Raw genomic sequence first — 12,607 nt, 5'->3', positions numbered from 1 at the left:
AGAAAGAAAGGGGCAGGCAGCACAGTTAATCCTATAACCATGATAATATTCATTAAAATCCAAATAAGGCATTTCAACTGTGTAAGTAATTTGTTAACTTTAAGAGAAAGTTAACTGATATTGATAACTTAGGAGGGAACTCATAGCATTGCAATTTTTTACCAGGTACACAAGCACACATTCCCTGTCCTGATATTCTTCACTGATATTCTTGACTTGTCCTGATATTCTTGACTGGAGCAGGTAACAGGTGTACTGATACCAGAGAGACTGCATCCTTCTGTCATGGAAGTGTTCATACCAGGTGGCTTCTGCTGAAGGCCCTCCTATGATCTAACCTGCTTTGCCTGGCTGTGCTCTCTTGGATATTCTGCAAAACTCAGAGGGGCTCATCCAGGCTCTCAGGGCAACAGAGGGAAAGACCTGAGCATTTCAGAGCTTGCAGGCTCCCTCTGTGTGCTCAACATCAGAGAGAGGGTAAGACCAGGCCATCCTGGTTTTTGGTCCTCAGTTTTACACGTGCTGTGTAGGGAAAGGATGGGACAAGGCTGCCACTCCTTGTCAGCACTGGGAACATGCAGCTAATAGGCAGGGCGAGATTTCGTCATGTACTTAATGTGACATGAAGCAATTGCTCTGCCAGAGGTAATGAGCACACACTGTTTCTAAACACAGGGCCTTTGCAGATCAGAGAAATTATGGTCTGAAGCTTGAGTTGATATGAATCCTCTGATGCTCCCTAATCTCCAATTCCTGCCAGACTCTCAGGATGTACTCCCATCAGCATCCTTTGTGATCCCTAAGCTAGGTCCTGTTTGGAGCCAGGAGTGGATAATCAGGAGGTTCTCCATTCCTTCTCAAAAAAGCAGTGATGGGGGAATTTTCAGAGGCACCAGTGAATAGATCTGCGTGCATCCCTCCTGGGAATAGCAGCTGACTCAGCCTCCTCCGGAGGAACTCCTAGGTGGAAGTCTGTGGTGGTGTTGTGCAAGATACAAAAAGGTCTGGCCACTGCCTGTTCTTGGCTGAGGCAAGCAGCCCACTGCCCACGGGCAGCCTGGTGTTATGTAGGGGAACATAGGATGCCAGATGGGGCAGAAGAAGCTGCTGAGTGGCCCTGGTAGCTGCATGCACAGTGAAAACCACTTATATTTGCTGTAATGCAGCTGACTACTCCCACAGGAGCTGTCACAGTTGCCAGAATTACCATATGACCCTGGCTGTTGCCAGTTGCCCTGTTAATTGCTATCTTTCATTTCTCTTGAAGATGCTTGACATCTTGAAGTGTATTGACATGTTTCAGCAGTTTCTATGGACTGCAGTGGGAGTTTGTGACAAAGCCTGATTGTAGGGTTTGTCTATTACATGTGAGTAAGGGATAAACTAAGATAGTTTTAGCATAATTAATACGTATTCTACTAGGAGTGTCATAGCGTTTGGAAACCTCACCCAGCCTACCAGACTGGCTGTAGGCAGAAGCAGACTAAGAGGTTATCCATGTCCTCTCCTTTTGGGAATCACGTGGGTCCAGCTCCATGTGTCCCTCTCCTGCTGTCGCCCTACTTTGAGTTACCACAGACCTTGCTAGGATCTGAAGTAACCTGATCTTACTTTGTACCTGCATTTCTGCAAGAAAGGCAGGACTTGCCTTGCAGGCACTGGGAGGGAACGTCAGGTAGGGAGCGAGGCAGTGGCTCTTGCCTGTGTTTCTCCACACACTGCATGGGACGGGGCCATGGGCCTGTGCAAAGCCAGGGATTGCTGAAGGTTGCAGCAGAAGAGCTGGTGGAGGAGAAATGTGCTGCACGATACTGCATGACAAAACACTTTTGGCTGAAATCTTGTTTGAACTAGTAAGCAATCGGTTTTGCAATGAGATGTGTACACCTGACCTGCAGCCAGTCTGGAGATGCTTGATACAGGACTGGATGAATTTTCCCCACTCAGTGATTTTGAATGGGATGACCATGACGATCGTTCCTCTGTAAACACAAGAGGGCACTCCCGCCTCACTCCTCAATGGTTTGGAGCACACGGAAGTTTTTAATGTATCAACACATTTGCAGCTAATCGATTATACAGGCTTTGATGACACAACATGCATTTATAACCATTTATAGTTCGTGCACTTACAGGCCATATTTAAGAAATGTGGTCTGAGTTTGATGCTTTCTCTAAATGTATGCATGGAGAAAAGATTGAATTTAGTCCTGATCTCAATGCCAAAACTTGTATGTCCTTTTAAATAGAATCACACTGAAACTGGGGGACTATAGACTACTTGTTGGGGTTTTAGGTACATTATCTCATGGAAACAGAGTTTACTTGTTTTGTCTACAGTAAAAAAAAAATCTCCATGAGCAACTACAGAGATGGAGTAGTGAGATTTAAAGTTGTTACACTTGCCAGCACTCATGTCTTGAGGTAGAATGCCGCAGATCCATTCATATAAGCTTTTCTTGTCCACTCATTTTTGTCTGCCTAATGTGCTATGCTATCAATGCTTTGCACACTCAAGTCACTTACACAGGAAAAAATATATTTTAAGCTTACTCAAGGGCCTCTTGGCTGTAGGGGTCAGTCTCAATCACTCAGAAAGATTTTAACAACTTTTAATATTGTTCAGCACAGTAAAAGAAAAGCTAGGCTTGTAAAGGAGAACCTTCTATCCCTTTTTGACATACAAATGAAATCCACAAATAATTACTCTTTAAATTTAAAGATATATATATTTACAAACCCCGAAGTCCACTGTGCTAATTATCAGTGTAATTGCTTACAGTTCCTTCATTTGGAGAGAGTTATTTGGTATTGTCTAAAGCTTTTCCGTGGGGAAACAAATTTTAACTGTGTATTTAGCCTCTTCAGATTCTTACTGCAAGGTGTATTTCCCTACTATTTTGTGTAAATGGGATGCACTTTTCACTGTCCCTTGATGGTCTCCTCCCTGTGAAGTCTATTTTAGCCTCTGTTTCCCACATAAGACATAAAATATCAGGAGTGGGGTGGAAGGAGAGAGGCCTGCCAGTGCCCCATGAGAGATGGCAGGTCTGTGTACATGAGTCTCGTCCAGATTCCACCTTGGTGATCTTCCTCTGCACTTCTTAACCCTTCTTCTCACCCTCATGCTTCTTTTGGTCATTATGAGCTTCACCACCAATTTCTTAACTCTTCCTTTGGCCAGCAGGTCTGATGTCTCTCTTTCAGAACATTTTTAATTTGAGATGCTGAAAGCAAGAAACAGAAGAAGGATCAGCACTATCCAGTACAGCACTCTAGGGGAAAATTTGAGGGACTAGAAGTGTAAAGTACTAGAATAAGAATTATGTAGAGTGCTGGCATTAAAGGCATGTGAGTGTGAGCTGTGGAGATTTGCATTGCATTTTATCTTCATGACAATACTTCTTTATTTTATGGCCCAGCAGACCCATAAGCTCATGCCTGACTGCTTCATAAAGTAGACTGTTAAGTATGGTTTGAAAATATTAAAACCAGAAAAAGTGTTTGTGAAGTAGCCTCATAGAAAAATATTGAGTCTAACTGAGTTGTCAGTTACCGGTTGCTTCTTCAAAGAAATCTGGTTTAAAAAAATGTGCATTTTGCATGAAACAAATGAAGCAGTGTCAGATCCTTTAGGGTTAATGCACTCATTTCATTTTGAAGCATGATCTTCTCCTCAGAAAGAGTGAATGATTTGTAAGTATGGATGTTTCTGAAATGATGGTAGTAAAAGTTGACTTTTAACTATGTTAATAAACCATATTGAAGAGCCTGGCTCCTCTACAGTAGGTCTCCTCTGCCAGCACCAGGAAATTATTCCCCCAAGGAGGGTCGATAGTGATTATTAAAACAGAAGAAATCAATTCAAAATGCTAGTGACTCTCTTGTAGGTTTTTTCCTTTTCCCATAAATGTTCCTATTCATATGCATGGAAGACTTGGGACAGAAGGAGGAGCTTGTCACAAGTTTTATAATTTGAAAATATATTGTGACTATAAATTTGGTATTGTAATAATTATGCAATTTATTATTGATGATTATTCATTTTCCATTCATATTTGTTTTTGATTGAATTATGAAGCCAGTACATCCCATCCTCCATCACAGATAAACCAATTTCCCAGTCCTTTCTCTTGTCTGAGCGACATGAGGTGCTCTGGCCAGAGATGTGTTGGTGCAGTGGTTGACTGATGGCTGTTACAACCACAAATGCTGTGTAGAAGCTTTTCTACCCTGTCTCTGAGCTGTATAGGGAAAACTTTGCATTTTGTGCAGGCAGCTCCTGGTGCCCTGGGCATGCTGCAATGCACAGGGCAAATCCTGTGGCACTGGAGGCAGCATGGGGATGTGCTGAGGCCAGTGCTGGCTGGGGGCAGCCAGTCTTGGGAATGTAGGCTCAGTAACCTCCATTTGTCAGCTATGCTTTAGCAATGAAAAGTTAAACTTCTCTGTACAGTCAGACTTCAATAGTGTTTAAATAGTGCAGGAAACAATTGCCAAGGAGGGAATTTGTGAAAGGCCTTATACCAAAATATTTGTTTAAATCACATTCACAAGTAAAGCGACCAAAAATGGTTTGCTTATAGCACTGACGGATGGTAGTTTCAAAACATCCTGAAGGTAGATCCTGGGAGGGATAAGTCAATATGTCCTGAATCTTATCCACGCTTGAAAACATGAGTCAAATTTAATTACAGACTCTTGGGTGACTGCCTGGTTGGAGAAACCTACCACAGTTAGAGATGGAGCAACTGCCCTCATGGAAACCACCCAAAAGGAAAAAGAAGAGGAGATGGATTGTTTTGAAATAGTATACAAATAATGTGGAGTATTAGTGTACTTGACTGGCTGTACAGAAATTCAAGGAGTGATGCAAGGAGGAAAATCAGTGAGAATTATGTGGGAGATTATGAAGCAACAGCTGTAGACAGAATCTGCCACAGTAGTTCTTGCTAGTGAAAAAAAACTTGCTTAATGTTATTTGTGTGGTATGAGAATAGGACAGAAAGATAAGACACAGAAATGTTCCAGTTTACAATTATAATAACTCACATCTACTGACATCAGAAGTCCTTCAACTGACTTTACTCAACCTTTAGTCAAAGCTTACATCACTGAGGCATACCAAAATGGAGACAATAGAATAATTTGGGTGAGCATCTTAAAAATAAGACACAATGCTCTAGCCATCTGCTGCCAGTGATCACCAGCGAAGGAAAGGCTCTGAAAAGCTCCTGAAATTCCAAACAAAGCATCCCCAAGATGCTGCTGAGCAGAAATATTTTTTGAAAAGTAGGACTATGCAATGTCATGGGTGCCAAAGCAGCATTCAGAAACAAAAATATGAAAGTGCTTGTGTTGCTAAGTTGTATTTTCCTGCACTGCCTACAAAGTTGTGCCTTGTCTCAAAGTCTCTTTGTGAAGCTGCAGTTTAAGAGTGAGGCTACAGCTTAAAATAATCTGGTCTCAACATCAAGGATGTACATTTTGAGGCCTTTATACTGCTATTCTAATGAGAGATCAAGTTGTTTAGTGGGATACTTTGACTTTTAATATTCATGGGCATGATCTATGGTGCATCCTGCATCCTCATGCAGTGCTCCAGAGATAAGCGAACCAAGACACTCAACACTGCAGTTTGGGCTATGATGGCTAGTGAGCAGGTAATAGCAGCTCAGAGTTATTAATTAACATGCCTAGACATGACACAATTATTAATCTGACTGGATAATTTCTGTTTTGGCAAAACAGTGGTAACCAGGGCACTATGAGAGGGAAAGGGTTGAGTCATCTGAGGGCAGAAACAGTCACAAGTTTGCATACATGTTACCATTTTAACAGAACATTTTTAATGACTTCTTGAATGCCTGAATCAAAACAGAAAACCTGTAGTTTCCAATCCCTAATGTCAAAGAACTTAATTGTGTAGTGTTATTCAAAACGGCCCCTCCACCTCCTCTTTACTTCCTTAAATCTGTGCAAGGCACTGAGGATTCCCATAAGGAATTCAGATGTTCAGAGGTGCTGTGTTTTTACTCATTGGATGTGAAGGCAATGAGGATCACCCCACTCTGTGGACCTGCAGGAGCTTGTTTTCTTCCTGAGCACTGACTAGGGGACCAGAAACTTGCCCTTTGTGTCTGACTGTAAATTGAAACACAATTCAAAGAGCTCAAATAGTGAATTTTTAGAAGGTAGAATTGCAAGTAAAAATTCCTGCTGTACATGAACAAAAGGATTTTTAATAGTTCTCACATCTCTTATAAGTTCATTGTCATTAATCTCAGTGAATCTGTGCTGATTAACACTGAATGCAAATCTGATTCTCCTCTTTCATTCTGCCTCTCAGGAAGGGATTCCCTCTGGAGACACACTGGCTTGCCCCAGAAGTCTCTGTGTGGCAGTAGACAAGTGGTGATCCCATTGCAGTTGTTCTCTAAATGGTGGGAGTTGTTGGGTAAGATATCAGCAGGCATGGAGTGAGTGAGGTACTTACAGAGAAGAAGTTAAATGTGGTGACTTGATCTGCTCTGTCTAGAGAAGGAAGATTTTTTTTTTTTTGTCCCCAGAGGAAGTGGGATAAAAAAAACAGGATTCAGAATGTACAGATCTAGGAATGAGAGCCTTGTCCCTGCAGCACAGGATTGGTGTTCTCAGATAGCAGATCATGATCTTTGAATGGAATCTGCAAGGCAGAATGACTGTGTTTGTTAGGCTTGCTCTGTCTGAGCTTTTTTTGATATGTTTGTAGCTTGGTTTCACTTGGTCTAGCTGTGACAGCAGTTTTTCTAGTTGACCAGGTGTCTGTGGTTAATTTCTTTTGCTTTTTGTTTCTTTGTGTTGTACAACCATGGTTCTGTATAGATATTTTAGCAGACAGTTATCCTATATGTGGAATGAGGTATTTATAGCTCTAACACAGTGATGTAGTATAGAGAAATACAATCCTGGAGTGACATTATCAGCCTTGAGAAATGGAAAAATGAGACACAGCACAGAGGAATGCAGGCAAGGGATGATAAGAGATAGGGCCCTGTCCTGGCACTGGAGACTCCATGGCTATGAACAGTTCTAAAGCTGCCAGATAAGGAAGTGCAGATCTGGACAAAAGTGGTTGCAGGGGTAACAAAGAACATAAATAAGTAGATTTTTTTGCTGTGAAATGTATGTCTGAGGTGCAAGGAGTCTCTCACAGTACTCTGGATATCATCAGTGCAGAGCCACCCTAGAAATGATAGGACAGCTACACAGCCCTCCATGGACCTTCAGTCAGACAGTAGAGTGGAGTAGACCTCTGCAAGGAGGGAGCCCAGTTTTTCTGGGACTGACAGGGGGTTCAGACTTAGAGGAAAAATCTCAATGTCTCAAGGTTATGTCACACTTTACTGCAAAGATATGCAAAAATAAGGGCACACCACCAGTAGCACTGGTATAACACTGTAGGATGTAGCACAGTATTTATGCTTCTGTCACCAGAAGAACACAGCTGAGAAGCATTAAAGTTGAGAAGAATTCACATAGTAATTCACACTTAATCTGAGTAAATTAAGTGTATGCATAGGTTTTCAAGCTATAATGTATTGTTTCTTATATAATTCTATAGACTTTAAATTAAAAAATTCATAAAAATTAGTTTTTAATTAAAAAAATTCTCTGCAAACATCTTAACAGTCTTTCAACATCTCTTTCAAAGGTGTTTCTGTACATTGAATATTCTGTTATTTCTCTTCCTGATTTCCCTGAAGGGGAAAGATGATGAAGTGTGGTTTATCTCTGACAATTGATTTACTCTGTCCATCTAAAAATGCCCAGTACCCATGAGCTACTGCTGCTGGCTGGTTTGTTAGTCTGTGTGATTTACAGCAGACCCACTGTTCCGCAGTAACAACTGGGTGTTGTCCCTTTCAAGACATGTTCTCTCACACTGACGATAAACAGTCTCCTGAATTGGACCAGTGTCCAAAAAATAAAAAAGGTATGATACATACAACAAACCTCAGATCTTGATTTCTTATTTAATTGCATCTCATGTTGCTGTTCGAGTGTCCTCTCACTGTAGTACTATCCTTAAATGGATGTTAGGAAAAGGCTGGCATATAGTTCATTTGTGTAGGTGGTTTTCTTTTCACAGATATATTATTTTCATGCCTGGTAGTGCAGCAATTTGTATTTGTTTCAAACAGGCAGACAGACTTACTCTTGTGCTTGGCTCAGTGCAAGGCAGGACCTGTGGTACTGTAATTCAGAGACTGTTTCCAGGGGATGAGAAGTAGCTGTTGATGGAAAACTCCATGGCTCAGGAATCAAACTCTACCCATAGTCCCTAAATGAGAGCAATGCAGCTCTTCAGTGCTTAGAACTGTTGGGGCTTTTGGTGTACATTTGTCCTGCAGTTTCTTGGTGGACTAAAGGCAGTCTTTGCAGAATGTTATTGTCCCAGCTATCAGTGCCTGTTGCCATCACTGCTCTTGCATTGACTCAAGCCGTGCTTCAGGTGTTAATTTCTCAGCCAAGACTTCAGTAAGGTTAGTTCCCAGTCAGATCACCAAGCAAACCAAGCTCGGCCCCAGGTGGTGAAGGCTGAACCTGATGTGGCAGAGGTGCATGGGTGACACAAGGGCACTCATTCAGTGGTGCTGTACCTTTTGGTCACTTTGTTGTGGTCATTTTGCTACATCAACAGACAGATGTGTCTCTTGCATCTGTGTTTTCAAGGCTGACAGAAAATAACAGGGGCTAGACTCAAAGGATGAGGTTCTTCATCACAGCCAGTGGAATGATTGAAGCCTTATTTTCTGCAAATTTCTACCTCACAAGGCCTGTTCTCTCTCTTTACAATTATTCAATTATCCATGTTTGCTCCCAAAATTTCACTTTTTAACACTTCGTGAATGTAATGACACTCTTGTGGTTACTTAGTTGAGAGAGTTTATAGAATGCTAAATATTAATACATTAAATGATCTCTGAGAACCTGGCAAGAGTGTGGAAGACGGCAATAAATTGCTGTGCTAGAGCTGCTTCCACTCGATCCCACTGAAAGAACCTGCAGATTCTCACACAGTATTTTGAAATCTTTCTCACAGAAAGATTTGGGAGGGTGGTCATATTGCAGAATGGTAGGCACCAACAAATATCTTCTTGAAAGGAGAAGGTTGGATGAAATGTCTCAAATAAAGCTCAGCCCCATTTTTGTAATATGATGCTCTTACTCAAATCAGCTTGAAAGCTTTCCAGCAAAGTCATGAGTAAGCCTAAATTGATCACATTTTTACTATGCATATTTTACAGTAGCTGACATTGATTTGATATTACAGTTCTATTTTAGTGCTTTGTAAAATGAATGCCTTAATTCATTTTTCTCATCCCCACACTAATACAGTGTTCCTATCTGTAATCTTAGAGGCAGCTGAGACATACTATACACAATTCTAGAAATGCACTCATTAAATTATTATGCAATTCTAATGCATCATAGGAATACAACGTGATGTGAATAATGTGTCTTCCACACCAGATTTATGTGTTTGCATTCTTGTTATATTTCTCTTTCTGTATTGTTTGTATTCTCTCAACCATTTGTAAACACTTAGGTATAAGTTATACCATGATGTCAACTGCCCTTTGTTACCATGGTCTGAAGACTGAAGTAATTACGAAAAAGTTTATTTCAGAATGCAGCATGGGCTCTAGACTAATACTTGGAATTCTTGTTTTAAGATGATACATTTATCTTTTCACACAAATGTCAGAAGAGCATGAGCAGAAATGAATGGGAGGGGGGCTTTATTAAATGTGGGAGGGGGGAAAATTAGAACAGGTCATTGTTCCCAAATAGAGGGAAAACATAAATAGCAGCAACTAATCCCAGTCTGCAGAGATCAATAGAAAAGTCTGGAAAAATGATGTCTTATCTTTTGTGAATAATGACAAGGATGGCAAACACTTCAGCGAACAGGACATACATAGGGCCCTTAGGGGATTCACCCATGAAGACTGATGGAGCTGCTATTTACACAGAGAAAGAATTACTGTAATTAACTTTGTAACTTCCATTTTTAATGGTCAACACAGATGATACTCATAAAATTTAGATCAGTGTAATTCCAGTTCATTTCCCTTGCCTGTACAAAGCACATCCAATTCATTCATTATGGTTTTCCTGGAATACCAGGCTTTCAGCTCATTATGTTAAAGTACAATGAAAGAGGAATCACCTTACTTGAACACAGAAAATTTTCAGCAATTTGGAAATGAATTAATAGTGCATCAGGTTACCCTGCCCTGGGGCCAGCAATATCCATCAGAGGGGTAGGGCAGGTGCCTGGGAAAGGTATCAGTGTGAGCCATGTAATTTCTCACGTTGCTGTATCGTATCAGAGACCTTGGGTTCTACAGCTTCCTCTCATTTTTCAGTCTCCTCATTTACAGTCTACAGTAAAGTTGCCACTGTTATTTTGGTAAAGTAGCCATGGTTCATACATCTTCGCAGGTATAGCTACTAGAACTGCTTCTTTTCTATTTTTTTTTAAACACAATACTGCATTAAAGCATTTACAGGTTCCCTAACTGCATATAATAATCTATGACTATAGCAATGTTTAACTTATGTGAAGATACACCTCTTTGTGGTTTCCCAAATAAAGGAGTTATGTAACATCTCTGATATAAATTCATAACAGTAAACTTTCAACAGGTAGGAATTTTCCCCCAGATGCCCAGCCTTTTGAATTCTCTTAGTTTCTTGGTGTTTTCTACCTCCATTCACTCCAGTACTTGTTCTTTTGTGTTGTATTCCCACTCCATTAGTGTTACAGAAGGCTAAAATGTTTCGATTTGCTATTTTTAATTAAATCACATGATTCGTATCACACATTTTTACCTCTCACATATATAATACTATTTGTTTCCTTTTGACATGGATAGGCAGGCTTAGTAAGAGTGAAAAGGTCCAGCTAATGAGATATAGCCATTCTTTCAAATTTAAAGACACTTTTCTATAAAATGGAAAAATTAAAAGAACCCATAAAATTCCTGTTGTAAGAACAAAGGGCTGCAACAGTTAGTGATTTTTTTCCCCTAGGGATTCTTTTTGCAAAACCCTATCAACTGAGCATGGTGAGAAATAGTTTTGAAAAGCTCAGGACTGAATGGGTGTGAAGCAACAGAGTCAACTCTGATCAGCAGAAATCTATTTCTAATCAAAAATCTCATCCTGCTCTCCTTAAAGCAAATTACAAATGAAGAGTGCAGCTCCTTGTCTGAAAAACAGAACTCCACCTGTAGATTTGTGAAGATCTACTTCCTCATCTTGAAACTACAACACAGTTTTATTTTGTAGTACAGGATTTTACGCCCTTGAAGCAAAATGGAACAAAGGGCAATTGTACAATCAGATTTCTCCCCTGATATATTGAAAGAACAGCATGGCATTACTGTGGTAGTTTTGCTGCTTTAGAGAAAATTGTTACAATTGGTTTCCAGCTCTTCATTCTCTTGGCTCTGTGTTGTCTCCTCTAGAGGGCAATTTAACACAAGCCATACATTTATGAGACTTTTAGGCTGGTAAGTGCTCTGTCATTGATAAGAGAGGTTGAAGAATTTATTTCCATTTAAAAGGCCTGAACAAGCTAAAACTGGCTTGTGTGGCTGCCTGTCCATAAAGGATTTGCAGGGGGCTGCTTAGACTGTTAAGAGTTCACAAAGGTGTCTGTGCTCCCAGGGTCACATTGGCCTTTTCCAGTCCTGTAGAAGGTCAAATACAGGTTTCTGAATATCCTTATTTTCCAGAAGAGAGTCCCTTCAACACAGGCTTGGGGACATCATCTGCTTTTTTTCTGTCTTCCTTCCCTCTGCATCCTTGAAACTTGAAAAATAAAACAAATGCATTACCAAGCAAGAACAAGTAATTGATAATCATGCTGCTGCTGGCCAGCTACTTGCATGAGGGTCTTAAAGGCATCCTGAGCTCATGGCTGGGCCACTGGGCAGGTGCTCCAGAGGCTCAGGACGTCATTTCTCCTTGTCAAGGTTGCTACCTGCCTGCTCTTGGGAAACTGTGTCATCTCTGTGCCTCAGTTTCCATGAGCAAAAAGAGGACAACAAACAGTTGCATCTGATTAAAATGGTGTTTCATAGGGCTCACCGGCTCTCTTGAAAGAGAGGTTCTGTAGAGACCATTGTCATGGGCTCTACAAGAGCAGGAGATGCCAATCCTCTTAAATGGAAGAAAATCCATAAATATCAGACGAGTTGATGACCCTGCTCTCAGAAACAATTTGCAGAAGTAGTCTTAATAGCCTTGTAGTGATACTACATTAATTGGGCTCAGCCCTGTTTTTCTTATCTTTTTAACCATAAGTGGTTCTTATTTCCATACTCTTTAACCTAATCATTTGCCATGTATGTTTGAAGGGGTGATACACTTTTTTATCAGATAAAAGATGTAAAAATAAAAATAGGGGAGGAGGACCTGCTTCTTTCATTGTCTGAGCATAACTGCCATAGACATCAACCTATTTTGCTTGTGCCTAGAGTAAATCTCAGCAATAGCAATGCTAATCAGAATTGATGAAGAGCCCTATTGGTAGCAGTTGTAAAATGCAGAT

The sequence above is a fragment of the Serinus canaria genome, chromosome 3 (assembly GCF_022539315.1).
Source record: "Serinus canaria isolate serCan28SL12 chromosome 3, serCan2020, whole genome shotgun sequence".
NCBI lineage: Eukaryota > Metazoa > Chordata > Aves > Passeriformes > Fringillidae > Serinus > Serinus canaria.
Note: the sequence above shows the minus strand (reverse complement) of the source record.